The sequence below is a fragment of the Lotus japonicus genome, chromosome 3, assembly GCF_012489685.1.
Source record: "Lotus japonicus ecotype B-129 chromosome 3, LjGifu_v1.2".
NCBI classification, from domain to species: Eukaryota; Viridiplantae; Streptophyta; class Magnoliopsida; order Fabales; family Fabaceae; genus Lotus; species Lotus japonicus.
Genome location: NC_080043.1, coordinates 31068810 through 31086488, shown reverse-complemented (window position 1 = coordinate 31086488; position 17679 = coordinate 31068810). Strand labels below are relative to the sequence as shown.

General features: G+C 40.1%; 1 long non-coding RNA gene across 1 annotated transcript; it reads left to right on the top strand.

Moving 5' to 3' along the window:
* Positions 1-14061: 14061 nt before the first annotated feature.
* On the top strand, positions 14062-16542 carry LOC130748535 (uncharacterized). Its single transcript, XR_009022724.1, has 3 exons — positions 14062-14133; positions 14989-15056; positions 16277-16542. It is a non-coding gene; the product is annotated as an uncharacterized LOC130748535 (long non-coding RNA).
* The last annotated feature ends 1137 nt before the right edge of the window (positions 16543-17679 follow it).

Below are 17679 nucleotides of genomic sequence, written 5' to 3'. Positions count from 1 at the left end.
GGATATTTAACAGTTAAATGAGCAGTTGAGATGACCGCGCAGACCTTGTTGAGGGTGTCTCGCCCCAAGAGTACATTGTAATTGGCTTTACACGCCAATACTAAGTACTTTACTTGAAATTTCTTGACAAACTCTCCTTCTCCAAAGGCAGTCGGAATTTCGACGTATCCCCGCACACTGACACGGTCCCCTGTGAATCCCACCAAAGTTCCCCTGTATGGTTTCAAATCTGATTCCTTTAGTCCCAGGCGATCAAAGGCGTCTCCATAGATGATATCCGCCGAAGATCCCTGGTCTAAGAATACTTTCTTTGTCACATAATTGTTAACCCTAATTGTTACCACAATTGGATCGTTGTCATGGGGAATTACATGCGCGAAATCCTGAGGGGTAAATATAATAGGGGAATGATTCACCCAACACTCGCCTTCGTTCGACTCCTGTACTGAGTGTACTGCCGCCACGTAGTGTTTTCTAGCCTTACTTGAAATTGCACCCCCGCCAAATCCTCCTGCAATAGATGAGCATTCCCCAACAGGATCACCCAACTCTTCAACTATCTCTTTACCTTTGCCTTTGTCCCCTTGAGTGATCTTAGCTACCTCCGGCGCTGCTGTGTCTTTAACAAAGTTTGTCAAATGGCCAGCTTTGATCAAGCGATCAATTTCCCGCCTTAAATTCCAACAATTATCTGTCGTATGTCCCAACGCCTTGTGGTACTCGCACCACCTATTGGTGTCCACGTTAGCTGGCGGCCGCCGTGGGGGTGGTGGGTACTGCACAACGTTGGTCTGCCCAACCGCCCTTAAAATGGTACTTAAGGGTGCATTCAACTTAGTAAGTGGGACTGGCGTTGGCAAAGCACCAGGCTGACCAGCTGTGGCAGCAGTGGGGCCTTGTGAATTTCTGTGCCATGTATTTTGAAAGCCAGGTTTAGAGTTTTGGTATGGTCCCGGTCTTGGTACACGGGGGGTTTGCGCTATCCTGGTTTCCTTCCCTGCCTTGGATTTGTCCTGTGAAACACCGCCAGATTGAGACTGCTTGCGTCCTTCCTCTCTTTCTTGTTTCTTCTGATCATCTTGCTCGATCAATATGAACTCTTGAACACGAGCGCGAAGATCCATCATATCCTTCGCCGGTCGCCTTGTTAAGTCTCTATTCAAATCTCCCGCCCGAAGGCCATTTTTGAATGACGCCAAACAGACATCTGGATTTTCATCCTCCAACTACACCGCCATCTTGCCGAAGCGTGCCATGTAGGTTTTTAATTTCTCGCCTGGTTGCTGATGTATGCTGATAAGATCAAACATTGTTGCTTTTGTGGTTTTATTGGCGGAAAATTGAGTCAGAAACTTAGTGGACAGATCAGTGAAATTATCAATGGAGAAGGGCGGTTGTCGAATGAACCACTGCATCGCCATGCCCTTGAACGTGGAAGGCAATAATCGACATTTTACCGCATCCGTCGCCCCGCCGATCACCATTTTGGTATTGAAATATCTAAGATGCTCCATAGGATCAGATTCGCCCGAAAAGGCGTCTAATGCCATGGTTTGCAGGTGCTTTGGAATGTCCACCCTAGTGATGGCTGGAACAAAAGGTTGAAATTCAACTACATCCTCCGCCTCCAGGCGTTGTTCTTGCTTAAAATCCTGCCGCTGAGTAAGATACTCAACTTGGGCTTGCAACTGCTCGTTTTGGGACTGCACCTTCTGCAAGGTATCTAACATTTGTTGCAAAGCCGCAGGCGTGATACCTGTCACTGCCTCTTGCGCCCTCCGTGGAGCAGTGGTTTTAAGATCTTCCAAATTCACGTAGTTAGGCGGCGTTGAACGCCGCCGCACACCTGGATCTGATTTAGCAATCAGATCTGAAGGTCTTCCCGGAGCTGCATTCACCAATGACGCTGGCGACGGCGCCACTGAGTGGACCCCCTCCGAGGAAGCTTCCTGCTCTTGCTCGTCCAGTACGGGACGGTTGGTGTTCCGTCCGCCGCCGCGACCGCCGTGTCGACCACCACCGCGCCGGCGATGATCGCGTCGACCCACGCCACATGAACGAGTCTCCATGGCTCGTAATTCCTCCTTCTGTCACCGGAAGAGTTAAGTCAGAGCCACAGACGGAGCCAATGTTCTGTACTAGGGCAAGCTTACGTAAAAGAATGACAGAAATTAAACCCTAGCAGAGCACTAAAATAGCAAAACTACCATAAAAGGAATATTTTCATTAATGCTGAAAAGTTGGTTTCGTACAAGTGGATGACCTCCCCTTTTATAGAGGGGGTGGTCATGATATGGACCTTTCCTATATTTGGGCCTGACAATCAGGGCCCAAATCCCTGTACATATAAGACAAATCCAAAGGAATCTTCCAGCTGGCTTGTGGGTCCATCATCTAAGGGAGGGCAATGAAGCTCGTCGTGTCGCCTTTCCCGCCATGGCTATCTTCAATGGTTATTTGTTCATTTTGGGCGGGACATAATCTTCTTTATGTCCCGCCCAGTCCATTATTGTTTTTGGAGGTAGTTGTGATGCAGATCCAATGTCAAGGTAGTAGAGTCCTTCACTCTCCTTAGCACTGCCAATCATCTTCCCCGAGTTCAAATCCTGAAAGACACAGTGAGAACGGAAAAAATTGGTTTGACAATTTATATCTCGGGTTAATTTACTAACAGACATTAAATTACAGGATAAGTTTGGAACATGAAGGATATCGTTAAGAGTTAACACTGGAGACAACACAACTGACCCTTTACCTGCAATGGCTGAAAAAGAGCCATCTGCAATTTTTATTTTTTGATTACCTGCACATGGACTATATGAAGAAAACAAGGTGGATTCACTTGTCATGTGATCCGAGGCACCTGAATCTAATATCCAAGTATGACTAGGAATGACACTAAGACATGCAGAAATACCTTTTGTTGCTATAGAGCAAGAAGGGGTTGAAGACTCGAGGAGTTTGAGCAGTTTGTCAAGTTGTTCCGTAGTGAGCGGAAGCTGAGTCGAAGAGGATTGCTGCCCTTGATCAGAATTACTTGCTTGAAATGCACGACCACCTTTCTTCTTCCAGTTAGGAGGTTTTCCTATGAGCTTCCAACAATTTTCACGCGTGTTCCATTCGCGCTTGCAGTGATCGCACCAAGGAATTTTGTCTGACCTTTTTCCCTCGCCGAGGTTCCTAGTAGCCAGAGCAGAGCCTTCAGATTCAGAACTTCGTGGTGTCTTGCCCATCATAATTCCTTGTCGTGCCTCCTCCCTTCTGATTTCTGCAAAAGTTTCACGAAGAGTTGGCAATGGTATTTTTCCTAAAACTCGACCCCTTACCTCATCAAGGTCTGTATTTAGCCCATCAAGAAACATGAAGACACGATCATTTTCTTGCCTCTTGAGAAACAGAACACTATCTTCTGTACACCTCCAATTGTCATCATAACAGAGATCTAATTCTTGCCATAGGGTCAACAACTCATTGTAATAAGCAGTTACACTCCTGTCACCTTGTTTAGCCTGCCATAACTTTGATTTTAAACCAAAAGTTTGGGAGGAGTTTGGAATATCAGAGTATGTTTTCTTAACAGCTTCCCACACATCCTTTGCAGAAGGAAAAAACATGTAAGGCTTACCTATTCCAGTTTCCATAGAGCTTACCAACCAAGCAATAATCAAGGAGTTTTCAGATTTCCATTGTTTGTAACGAGGGTCTCCGCTTGTTGGTTCAGCTACTGCTCCTGTTAAAAAACCAAGCTTCCCTTTGCTATCCAATACCAACCGAACGGTTTGGGCCCATTCATTATAGTTCTTCCCATTCATCTTAGGAATATTGACCTTGAGGGAGTATGAGGAACCCTCTTGGTCATTGCAACCTATATTGACATTACTGTCACCATAAACACTGTTGTTCCTGTTTTCATTGTTACCGCCATTACCGCCACTGTTTGCGACGAACTTTGGTGTGCCATCTCCATGACCACCGCCGTCTCCTTTGCCACCGCCATCACCGTTGTTGACGCCCGAGTCAAGTGATTGTTCGTCGTGGTTGGCTGTGGATCCGGTGTAGGCCTCTGCTATGGAGGGCCACCTATTGCGACCTGCCATAGGAGGCTAAATGGGTATGTCAAACGGGTCGGGGAAGGAAATAGGTTGGTCAAACTAGCTGTGGAAAGCTCTACAGTAGAATTTCCAACCTAGGACTCTTGATACCATATTGGAAAATAATAGGTAAATGTTGTTCTGTTTTATTCCTCAGCCAAAGGCTGGTATTTATAGAGAGGATACAATTATTACTCCTTGAATTAATGAGAGAATTACTACTCCTTGAATTAAGGAGAAAATTATTACATATAAAAAAGTCAATAATAGAATCTCTAGAATTGACTGGAAAACAATAAATACTGATATATTTTCCAACACCGTATTAATCTTACTAGCTAGATGTTGGATGAATGACTTAAATAGTAAAATGTGGGTTTATTTAAATAAAGGAAAACCTATAATTAAAGCGAAAAAAGAAGTTTCACGGAGGCAAACAAAGAAGAAAATGTATTTGGAAAATGAGTTCATTTGATTTACAACTTATTCTCAACCAATATACTTTTATAAGATGAAGTTAACATTTAAGATGCCGATAAGAGTTATTCACCCACTAATTTCTCAGCTAAGCAAATCTACCCATTAAGAACCTAGCCTTAATCTCTTAAGTCCTAGTGATCATAAAAGGAGCATTATACACATACCTACTCGATAAGACATTCCCAAACTCTGTTCCTAACCCAATAAGTTCATGTCCTATTGGATAGAATCTCTGACTGTCACTCAAGAAATCCTAATAGTTCCTACTAGATAATCCTATCCTAGAGAGGTGAGTATCCCGACTTGTCACTCGGTATAGATCTCTTTTCCAACTCACGATATTCATACCTAAGAGTTAATGTCTCCTATTGTCACCTAGAAAATCTAAACCCTACCTAAGACATGCCTTTCTTAAGATGACTGATGCAAGAGCGGTTTCTCTTATTAACTAAATTCACACCAACTTCTCAATTGTCATGCAAATCCTAAAAAGCATCATATTGGCAAAAGATACATGAACGCGCAAAGAGAATCAATAACCTAAGACATAGGAATTTTCCCCTTTCTATGAACTAAGCTACATTAACTCATATCAATTTCTCAATCTATTTATGAATTAATATAAACTCTTTAAATTATCAATTAACCAATTGAAGCATTAAACATAGAGAGAAACACCAAATAATGAAAATTCATAATTATAATGGCATAAAAGTATATTGAATAAGAGAGAAAACCAAATTAAGTCATTCCAAATACTAAAAGAGAGTCACAACATAAAAAATAGGTAAAGAGAAAAGCATAACCCAAAATAGAATGGAGTCATGGACATCCGGAGAAGCTGTCACCTCCTCCATGGCCCTAACACCAGCCTTAAAGGGCCTAGCCTTCCTCTCCACCAAGAAATTGCCTCCAAGTCTCCCAAAGGTTTTTTATTAGGTTTAGGAGAAAAAAAAGATAAAAAAGATCCCAAAAAATAGGTTAAAAGCTGATTTTATAGTGATTTTCGTGTTCTGTGCCTATTTTATCTTTTCTAGCCCAGGAGATCATCTGGTGCGGTCAGGTTCACTGTAATACGGTGCACCCTCGCGTGTCTGTACGTTGGATAGAAGAAGCTGCTACGTGGCGCATTCAGACGCGCGGGCACACGTTAAGATAGAGGACGTGTGGTACACTGGATTAAACCTCCTGTCAGCTGGAATTTTTGTATTTTTTCCTGATTTTCTCTCTCTTCTCATATCTTCTCCTAAACTAACAATAACCTAAAATAAATAAAAGATAAAAATAAGATAACAACTTAAAATAAACTTATCTAATCCTAAATTAAACAAAATTAATCCTGATAATATCTAGAAAATAATATAAAATGTAGAAAAATACTAAAACTAAATAAAAATATTAAAACGCATAAAATAAGCCTAATGTGTTCTAAAATGATTAAAATAACTTAAATAATATATTAAAATGCATGTAAATAAACTAGAAAAATAGCCTTAAATCCCGGGTCATCATACCCCTATACTCAACGGCAGCTTGTCCTCAAGCGTAAACTTAAGGTTGCTTGTCCTCAAGCTCAAGAAAACATTTTCAAGTAAGATGCTAGTAAACATATTTTCACAAAAGACACATAAGATGAGTTCCTCAAAATAGTTAATGTAGATAACTAAGCTTTAAAAACTGAGTAACTTTTAGTCAGTGCAAATAAAGATTATAGAAAATACCAAGATGCGGGCTTCACATTTTATTCCTATTTCCCCAACGCCATATTGAGAATCCACTAATGATGGCCAACAGTTTTATTTTATTCTGAGCACACACATGTTTTCTTTCCTTTTCAATTTAGCTTTTTCCCAACCCTTCACAGTTATTACCAACTCAGGGCGAAATTCTTTTCTTTTATTTAACAAGGTCAGAATATGATTGGGGGTATGCTCAGTGGTGCAAATACTTCCCATTCCCTTACTCACATTCTTTCCCTATTTTTTCATTTTTAGCACTTTAGCTTTACTTTCCCTTAGCACTTTAGCTTTACTTTCACATGTGTGCCCCTTTTGTAACCTCACAGCCAAAAAGAGTGTAGACTCAATATAAAGATTAAAAGGAAAACTACATATTTTATGCATTATCCCCACTAACTTGGAATCTTAATAACCTTACTGCACTTTTCCAAAACTCACTCAAGTCTTTATCACCTAACTCACCACATATTCCACAAGTTTCACTCACACTCATGCATCAAACACTTTTTATTATAACAACTAGCATCAAACTCAGAATAAATATTAAAAACAACAAGCATTATTCAAGCACAAATGTGTGAATACCAAGAGTCCAAGGCATGTGCATACTAGTGTGTGCAATCTAAATAACCAAATGCTAAATACATGATAATTAAATTAAATGAGAGATGAGTGGTTCAGAAAAACTCCCTGTACTCAATTTGGGTGCAAACTTGAAAGCACCAGTACACGGTCAGTTGGGCCCTCTAACTCAGATTAATTCCTGTAAAATCACTTAGTCCTTGCAAAAACGAGCACACAAATTAAAACACCACAACATAACTCAAACAATTCAACGAGACACTATGACTCAAAATCGTATGCATCAAATCATCAATTCTTGACCAGTGAACTAAATTCTCATTATATCCGCTAGTTGAGTCATTCTAAGTCAGGTTCACAGAATTCCAAACCTCATATCATGTTATAGTTGATCAGGCCACAACAAGCATTTAGCACAAGAACAAATCAATTGAATTGACATATAAGAGCATAACAGAAAAAAATGCATACTATAATAATGCTCTAAACAACACCCGACTAGCTTAACTAATAGAAACGGAAGTACAATCCCCGACAACGGCGCCATTTTGATGAAAGCATATTTAATGAAGAGGTTTTCCTCCACTAACTACTATCAAATCTCTTTCAAGACTCAATCGTAGTATAGTGTCGGGTTTTGTCATCTCCACAGGGATTGTGTTGCTACGTATTAATCTTACTAGCTAGATGTTGGATGAATGACTTAAATAATAAAATGTGGATTTATATTAAATAAAGGAAAAACTATAATTAAAGCGATAAAAGAAGTTTCACGGAGGCAAACAAAGAAGAAAATGTATTTGGAAAATGAGTTCATTTGATTTACAACTTATTCTTAACCAATATACTTTTATAAGATGAAGTTAACATTTAAGATGCCGATAAGAGTTATTCACCCACTAATTTCTCAGCTAAGCGAATCTACCCATTAAGAACCTAGCCTTAATCTCTTAAGCCCTAGTGATCATAAAAGGAGCATTATACACATACCTACTCGATAAGACATTCCCAAGCTCTGTTCCTAACCTAAGAAGTTCATGTCCTAGTGGATAGAATGTCTGACTGTCACTCAAGAAATCCTAATAGTTCCTACTAGATAATCCTATCCTAGAGAGGTGAGTATCCCGACTTGTCACTCGGTATAGATCTCTTTTCCAACTCATGATATTCATACCTAAGAGTTAATGTCTCCTATTGTCACCTAGAAAACCTAAACCCAACCTAAGACATGCCTTTCTTAAGATGACTGATGCAAGAGCGGTTTCTTTTATTAACTAAATTCACACCAACTTCTCAATTGTCATGCAAATTCTAAAAAGCATCATATTGGCAAAAGATAGATGAACGCGCAAAGAGAATCAATAACCTAAGACATAGGAATTTTTCCCCTTTCTATGAACTAAGCTACATTAACTCATATCAATTTCTTAATCTATTTATGAATTAATATAAACTCTTTAAATTACCAATTAACCAATTGAAGCATTAAACATAGAGAGAAACACCAAATAATGAAAATTCATAATTATAATGGCATAAAAGTATATTGAATAAGAGAGAAAACCAAATTAAGTCATTCCAAATACTAAAAGAGAGTCACAACATAAATAATAGGTAAAGAGAAAAGAGAAACCCAAAATAGAACGGAGTCATGGACATCCGGAGAAGCTGTTACCTCCTCCATGGCCCTGACACCAGCCCTCAAGGGCCTAGCCTTCCTCTCCACCAAGAAATTGCCTCCAAGTCTCCCAAAGGTTTTTTACTAGGTTTAGGAGAAAAGAAAGATGAAAAAGATCCCAAAAAATAGGTTAAAAGCTGATTTTATAGTGATTTTCGTGTTCTGTGCCTATCTTATCTTTTCTGGCGCAGGAGATGATCTGGTGCGGTCAGGTTCACTGTAATACGGTGCACCCTCGCGTGTCTATACGTTGGATAGAAGAAGCTGCTACGTGGCGCATTCAGACGCGCGGGCACACGATAAGATAGAGGACGTGTGGTACACTGGATTAAACCTCCTGCCAGCTACGAATTTTTGTATTTTTTCCTGATTTTCTCTCTCTTCTCATATCTTCTCCTAAAATAACAATAACATAAAATAAATAAAAGATAAAAATAAGATAACAACTTAAAATAAACTTATCTAATCCTAAATTAAACGAAATAAATCCTAATAATATCTAGAAAATAATATAAAATGTAGAAAAATACTAAAACTAAATAAAAATATTAAAACGCATAAAATAAGCCTAATGTGTTCTAAAATGATTAAAAGAACTTAAATAATATATTAAAATGCATGCAAATAAACTAGAAAAATAGCCTTAAATCCCGGGTCATCAATCGGCATGAAATGAGCAGTCTTTGTCAATCGATCCACCACTACCCAAATTGTATCAAATCTCCTTCGTGTTAGTGGTAAAGCCGTCACGAAATTCATCGAGACGTTGTCCCACTTCCACTGCGGAACATCCAACGACTGTAATTTTCCTGCTGGCTTCTGATGTTCCACATTCGCCTTCTGACATGTCAGACATGTCGATACATATTTAGCTACTTGTTTCTTCATCCCAGGCCACCAGAAATGAAGTTTCAAGTCCTGATACATCTTGTTCATTCCCGGATGAATACTCAACCTGCTTTTGTGACCTTTATCCAAGATCAACTTCCTCATAGTTGCGTCGTTGGGTACACAATCTCGTCCCTTGCAACGCAAAAGACCATCGTTTCCGATAGTGAATTCCGGTGCCTTTCCTTGAGCAACAAGCCTACGCCACTCAACTAACTCTTCATCGGTCTCCTGCTTTGACTTTATCTCATCTAAAAGTCCACTCGACACCGTCACCATTCCGAATCTCAACTCCCCTGGTGCGAGCTTGACATCCAAGCTCAGATCTCGGAATGCCTCCAGCAGTTCTAACTCCTTGACCATCAACGAGGATACATGTATAGCCTTTCGACTAAGAGCGTCAACTACAACATTAGTTTTCCCCGGATGATACTGTAGAGCAAACTCGTAATCCTGAAGGAACTCCATCCACCTTCGCTGCCTCATATTCAGATCTTTCTGATCAAACAAGTACTTCAGACTCTTGTGATCACTGTAGATCGTGAGCGTACTGCCGTACAGGTAATGCCTCCAAATCTTGAGAGCATAAACTATAGCAGCCAACTCCAAGTCATGTGTCGGGTAGTTCTTCTCGTGAATCTTCAACTGTCGCGAGGCATAAGAAATCACTCTCTTCTCTTGCATCATTACACAACCCAACCCATTATGTGAAGCGTCACAATAAACGTCGTACAATTCTCCTTCCTTGGGTAAGGCTAGTATTGGTGCAGTAGTCAGTCTCTTCTTCATTTCCTGAAAACTCTCTTCACATTTCTCCGTCCATGCAAAAAGTTGATTCTTCTTTGTCAACTGAGTAAACGGTGAAGTCAACTTTGCATAATCCTTCACGAAGCGTCTGTAGTAGCCAGCAAGTCCAACAAAACTTCTGATATCGCTTGCTATCTTAGGTTGTTTCGATGACATGATCGATGCAATCTTGTTAGGGTCCACAGCCACACCCTAACTTGATATGACGTGACCCAGGAACTTAACCTCTTCCATCCAGAACTCACACTTCGAGCCATTAGCATATAGCTCCTTCTCCCGCAACACTCCTAGCACTTGACGCAAATGCTCTTCGTGTTCTTCTTTACTCTTTGAGTAAATCAGAATATCGTCAATGAACACCACCACGAACTTGTCCAGGAATGGCCTGAACACTCTGTTCATGTAGTCCATAAACACTGCGGGTGCATTTGTAACTCCAAACGGCATCACGAGATACTCATAATGCCCGTATCGAGTTCTGAATGCGGTCTTCTGGTGATATCCTGACTTCAAATCTATCTTCGAGAAAACAACAGCTCCCCGAAGCTGATCCATCAAGTCATCTATCCGAGGCATCGGATAACGATTCTTCACGGTCACTTTGTTGAGTTGTCGGTAGTCCACACATAGTCTGGACCTTCCATCCTTCTTCTTTACCAACAACACCGGTGCGCCCCAAGGTGACACACTTAGTCGGATAAATCCCTTGGAAGAGAGATCCTCCAACTGCTTTGCTAATTCGGTCAACTCTGCTGGTGCCATCCGATAATGCGCCATTGATATTGGTCTCGTACCGGGCAAAATATCAATAGAGAACTCTGTCTCCCTTACTGGTATTCCAGGCACATCCTCTGGAAACACATCCACAAATTCCTGCACCATCAAAATATTGCGCACATCGCCGTCGTTCTTCTCCTCAGCTACGATAGAGTTCACGAATGCTGGTGAACCCTTTCCCAAGTTGTACGAATTCAAGTAATCCGTAACGCCAGAATCCGGGAAGACTACGGTCTTATTAGCATAATCCAGAAGAACGTGATACTGTGCCAACCAGTCCATTCCCAGAATCACATCGAGCTCTTTAAGCCCTAAACAGACGAGGTTCGCAAGGAACTTCCGATCCTCGTAGATCAACGGACATTGCAAGCATGTCGTGCGCGTAACTAATCGATCGGCGGCAGGGTAGTAACCACCAAATCGAAGGGTAAATCAACAGTTAGCAACCCTAATTTCTTCACACACTCCTCAGCAGTGAATGAGTGCGAAGCACCCGAATCAAATAAGACCATTAAAGAAGTTCCAGCGATAACACACGTACCCTGAATGAGATCGTCAGTCACAGCATCCTGTTCGCCAGACATTGCGAACACACGACCTGGAGCAGTAGGTGGCCTTCCTCGAGCGGTATTTAACACTGGCTCGCTCTTTGCAGCATTAAGGCAGTCCCTCTCAATGTGCCCTGGTTTCTGGCACTTTCAGCATACAATCTCCTTCCCACACTCATTCGCATAGTGCCCCTTCTGGTTGCACTTGAAGCAAACGACATCATCTTTAGAAGCAGGGGTTGCACCCTGTAAGGCCCTAAGTTCAATTTGGAACAATTTTATGGAAGTTTGAATAAAATTGGAGTTTTAGCCAATGTTTGATAGCTGGCAGATTAGAACTGTCAACTTGTGTGAATATTTAGAGGGTCTTAACGACTTCATTTGGGAGAACTTACTTCATGAGAGTTGTAGCCCTTCAAGTCTAGAAAATTCTCCAAGTGGTTTCGAGTCAATCCGATATCTGTAGCTTCAGATATCTCCGTTTTAGTGAGCAAAGGTCCAGCTGCCCAGACCTTACGAGCTCTAACTTAAAACTTTGGGCTTAAGCCTTGGTTAATGCGTTATTTGGGTCGGTTAGTGAACTTATGAGGTCATGATCAGGAGATTAAGAAGAGGCTAAGTGGGCCAAGTGACTTGGATGAGAAGGAAGGAGCTAGGGTTATGAAAATCCTAGCCCATTAGTGGTGATGCCGCAGCCTTGCAAGGAGGAAAGGGAGGGAGATTTTGATTTTCTTCTGCAGTAAAGGGTGATTAGTACCAATTAAACCCTGTCCCCTCTGACTTAAATCAGCATTAAACCCAAAACCACAACCCTAGCCCACTATTTTCCCCTTAACCGCCAGTTTTGTGAGTAAAAGGGAGAGAAAAACCAAATTTTCTTTCTTTCTTTCACACTCACTACTAGAAAAACTAGTTTTCACATCAGGGTTTTCACATCGGTTAATCAATTACCTGATGTAAAAGATGACGCGGTGGCAATATTGAAATTATGGTGAACTTTTATGATAGTTTTCACATCAGTTAGGAATATGTCTGATGTGAAAAGTAATTAGGAAACACTTTTTACAACGGTTGTTAGAATAAGCGATGTGAAAGCTAAATGCGGTGGCATTTTTGAAATTTTAATGAAGTACTTTTTACATCGGTTATAATATAAGCGATGTAAAAAGCCCATCTTTTCTTAGTTTTCACATCGGTTATATTATAACCGATGTGAAAAGTCTCAGTTTTTTGAGTTTTCACATCGGTTTTGTTATAACCGTTGTGAAAGATCACTCTTTTTTTAATTTTTACACTTTTAATGAGATCCCCACTTCGAATCGAAACCCTAAGTAATATGCGTTCCCCTCCTCTATCCCTGACATACATCCTTCCACAGCAGCTGCGCACCTCCTTCCTCTTCTCCGGCAGCGCGCGCCTCCTCCCTCTCCTCCGGTCGCGCGCGCCTCCTTCTTCTCCTCCGGTTGCGCGCCGCCTACCTCTCCTCCGGTCGCGTGCCCCTCCTGCACTCTCGCCGAGCCTCTTCACGTCTACAGAAAAAAGGTAAGCATCATTATTTTCGTCTGGTTATATTCTGAGTTATTTTCGTCTGGTTATGTTTGCTGCCCTTGAAGCTTTCCCTCGTTGTTGTTCTCATTTATGTGTTGAGCCCTTTTTCAGTGCCTTGGGTGTGAATGTGATAGTGTGCTTATGCCTTGGGTTCTAGATTAGGTTGTGATTCAAATATTTTGTTGGTAATTTGTATCTATGTTGGCCCTGATTTGTGTCAAATGTTGTTGCTGGCCCTGATTTGTGTCAAATGTCAAATGATATTTGAATCTTGTTGTGTTTGAGTAGCTCCAAAAATGGACTCAACCCAATGTCAAGAGAATGGAAACAAAGATGGTAGTGTCAAACGATTAAATCCCTATATTCCCTTCACTCCATTGAATCCCTAAATCGTGAATCCGTAATACTCACTCAGATTCTCCTTCTGGTTTTCTCTCCTGTTCGCAGGTCCCTCCCTCTTTTCACGCAATCCCTAAATCCTTGCTGAAGCTCAAATCGTCGTCGCACTGCTGGAAGCTCTCAACTCAGGTACCACTTTTTCTCACCCCCAACTCAGATTTAGCCGCATACTCACTCACTCTCCTCCACCGCAAACTCACCCTCACCACCGTCTGTCGTTAAACTTGCAGGAACAACGGTTCACTGCTGAAGCCCACCGCTGTCGCTGCCGCCGTCGCACTGCTTGAAGCACTGCCGCAGGTACCTTCTTCATTTGTGTGTATTTTTCCCTGCTGCTGTGAGACTCTACTTTCCTCTCGGAATTGGTTAATCTCTTATTTGAACTAGCTTGGGTTTGGATGTTGCTCTATGTTAAATTGGTAGCAGAGACTCCTATGATTTGATGGCTTCAATCTAATAAGGATTTTTGGTTGGTCTGAGTTATTGGGTACTTACATTCTATTATATTGCTTGTCTAGTCCTGTTCTCTTGCTTTTTTGCTCAAGGGAGAAACTTGGGTTGTCTAGAACTTTCTTGTTCACACCTTGCAACTCCAGGTAAATGTACTTTGTTGCTAGACTATATTGAACACCTAGTTATATTTTACAAGCATTATAGGCCTCATTGCTAGATTTTGTGCTCTCTCTGCAATACAAAATCATGTTAGTTGCGCACTGCAATTAGCTGGGAGGATATTTTCGTGTAACCTAATTGTGGCATCAGATGAACACTCCTAATAATATGTGTTAAGCAGTTATTGCCAAACAAAAATTACTACCAAGTAAAGAAGTTAGTATTTACGATAGAACACCGCAAGAAACAACAATTTTGTTGTCCAAACCTACGCAAAGCGTTGATTTGATATTTTATTTCACTTAAAGATAGTGTCAGCTCACTGAACAATATCACACTATGGATAGAAGAAATAAGGAAGAGATTATGCTTAGTTTGGTAGGACATATTTTGTGCAGAGAGAATCATGAAAGATAGGTAGGCCAAGGAACCTTGTATGGTTTGCATTGGGAGGATCTTAATCCTATATTCTCCTTATCACTAAAGATTGAGTCACAAAAGTTATATAATAATGGAAACTGCAATTGGAAAATGAAATAATATTATGAAAACGCAGAACCAGTCCTGATATTTTACGTCTTCCACACGTTCGTTTCATTGTCTCCCATGGATGCGTTCAATTGTTAATTTGAGACTAGTGGAGGTTCTTTTATGTAAACTTTTTTCTCGTTGGGTTGGGCGTGTGTAGTCCTTTAGAGCATAAACATTTTCTTTTCAAGTAGAATACAAATCTAGTCTATTGAAAAAGCACTGCTGACATAATGGATGAGCTATTTTCTTTGACAATTCTGACTTGGTCTGACTTTGTTTTATCTTACCTTTCTTTTGATACTTTGCAGAAGCTTGGCACCTGTTGTGGAAAGGTACTTAGCTTGAGTTGAAAAAGCAGTAGCAGCTGAGTTGAAAGGTACTTTGCAGAAGCTTACCTATCTAATATTCACTTTAAAACTATTTTAGGTTGTCTTTGAGCATGTCTTGAACATTGAAGTGTGATATTTTTCTGGTTGGATGGAGTAAATATTTTCAATGTAAGAGAGGTGTGTGATCAGAGCTCAAGGGTAGTTGGTTTCTGGGAATTCTTTTCCATGATATATTGTATTCTGTTAGAGTATGCAATATACTTAGTCATTACAAGCTGATAATTTATGATGTGAATAGACTCTTAGTGGGTTAGTTTCTGTACCCAGGCTCTAACTGGTTACAAATCCTTTGAAAGCTTGATTGGTTGAGTGCTTGTTGTTGAAACTTGATTTGATGTGGATTGGGATTATTAGCGTCGTTTAGGTTTTGTTAACCAAGACTCCTAAAAGTACAAGTTATCAGGTTAAAATTGATGAATGGTTCTAATTCTCTTACACTACTGATGGAAGGGATTTGGTTCGGTTCTTTCTAATGGGAACGCATATCAAACAAAAACGAAGAGTAATTCAAGATAGGTCTATGACCAAGAACATGGGAAATTTAGATGCATGCTCAAGAGTAATTCAAGGAAAATGAGAATGAGAACAGTGGAAAAGAGGAAGAAGCCATATATATGGTGATGGAGGAGAGTAATTTATATGTTGGAGCAGCTTGTGTTAGTGAAGTAGTACAACTTGTTTGGTAAAAGTTGCTGTCATCTTTTCAGGAAATCATAAATTTTAACATCTAATCTACATTGTAAATCATACTATTAACATATCTATATGAAGGCTCTTTGAATGTTTATGCTAATTATTACAACTTGTTAATTTTCAAAAGTCAATGTAAGCCAAATGAGCCTAACACACCAAACCGATATATGACTTTAGAAAATTCAAACATGCTATCTTATTGCCAATTCTTAAATAGTTCAATCTCATCTTTTATTATAAAAATTCAGATCAGAACAAAGTAAAAGATCAAATGGAATCATTCTAAGCCAAAGAGCATTTTAATTTTAGTTGGCTCTTGTGCTAACCTTTTCTTCTCATTTTCATGAACCTTGCCTCTTCATTCAAGCATCTTCTTAAAGTGATTCTTAGAAGTGATTATGATGCTTTCTTAGAAGTGATTGTGCCTAAACAGTCTGAATTAAAGTTTGGGCAACTTGTTTTTTACATTATAACATGGATTGTTGATCTCTGTATTTATTGCATATGTTTATAGGGTTCAAAGTTGCTCACCTCCGCTGCTCTCCTAATTTATGCTTATGGTGCTGGTGGCTTTCCTGCTTGGGGCATTAATTTGCTGAACTGTTGCTGTTTTGCTGAATTGTTGCTGTTTAACTATTTTGTCCTAATTTCATGAGCAGTTGCTGTTTAACTACATTTAAAGAACTAGAATTGCTGAATTGTTCTAGTTTTTTAGGCTATTATGTTTTCTTTTTTGCTGGGACCTTGGATGTTTAACTCACTTGAGAGAGTGTGTTCTCAAGATCTCTTTTTACTTTAATAAATTTTCATTAAAAAAATATGTATATTCAGGTCAAATTCGTGTGAAAAAAAAAAAAAAAAACTGGTTGAGCATTCACATCGGTTTTCAGTCTAACCGATGTGAAAAGTATACTTTTCACATCGGTTTTTTGTCTAACCGATGTGAAAATTATACACATTTCACATCGGAACCGATGTGAAAAGTATACATTTCACATCGGTTGGATGACAGAACCGATGTGAAAAGTGTACATTTCACATCGGTTATAAACCCGATGTGAAAAGGTTAGGAGATACCACATCAACATTGTTTACATCGGATAAAAACCGATGTTAAAACTCAAAAATACCCGATGTGAAAACTAGTTTTTCTAGTAGTGACTTCAGAAAAACAGAAGCTAATCACGTAAACACACCCCCATCTCCTTCATCTTGCTCCAAGCACCACCACCATCCAAGCCACCGCCGGCCACCATCACCACCCATAACACCTTGCGCGTGAAGGAGGAGCTGCGAGAGGAAAGGGAACCGCGAAGAGGGGGAGAAGAAGGACGTGGACAGCAAGCCTTTTGATCTTGAATCTTCATCTTTTCTTTCTTTTTCAGACCAAGAACCCAAGGTAAGGGCTGGTTCTAGGAATGGGTAGGTTCTTTAGGGAATATGCCATGAATTGCCATGAGAAACAACTTGAGTTTTGGACTGTTTTTGCATGATTTCCTGTACATGCTTGCTTGCTGGAATTTTTCTCTCGAAAATCCATGAATATGATCCTCAAACGTTGTTTATGATCTGAATCTATGATTTTATGCGAGTTGCCATGGTATTTGTTAAGTTTTGTGCTATTTTGCACTTGTTATAACATGATCCTTGCTAAATGTTTGGTTCTGAAATTTTGAGTGGATATTTGGGTTGTTGGGGCTGTACCAAGATTGCCATGATCAAAGGGGAAGGAAGGAAAATTATTTTTGAAAACCATAGAGCCATGGGAGTTTCGCTGCCAGTTTCCTGTACTGGACAGCGGACATCAGAGCCCCTTTATACCTGTTTATGGTCATCAAATGAAAAATTGATTAAAATGAAAGTTGTAGATTTTCAAAATATATTTCCAGACATATAAAAATCATAATTTTTGGTTTA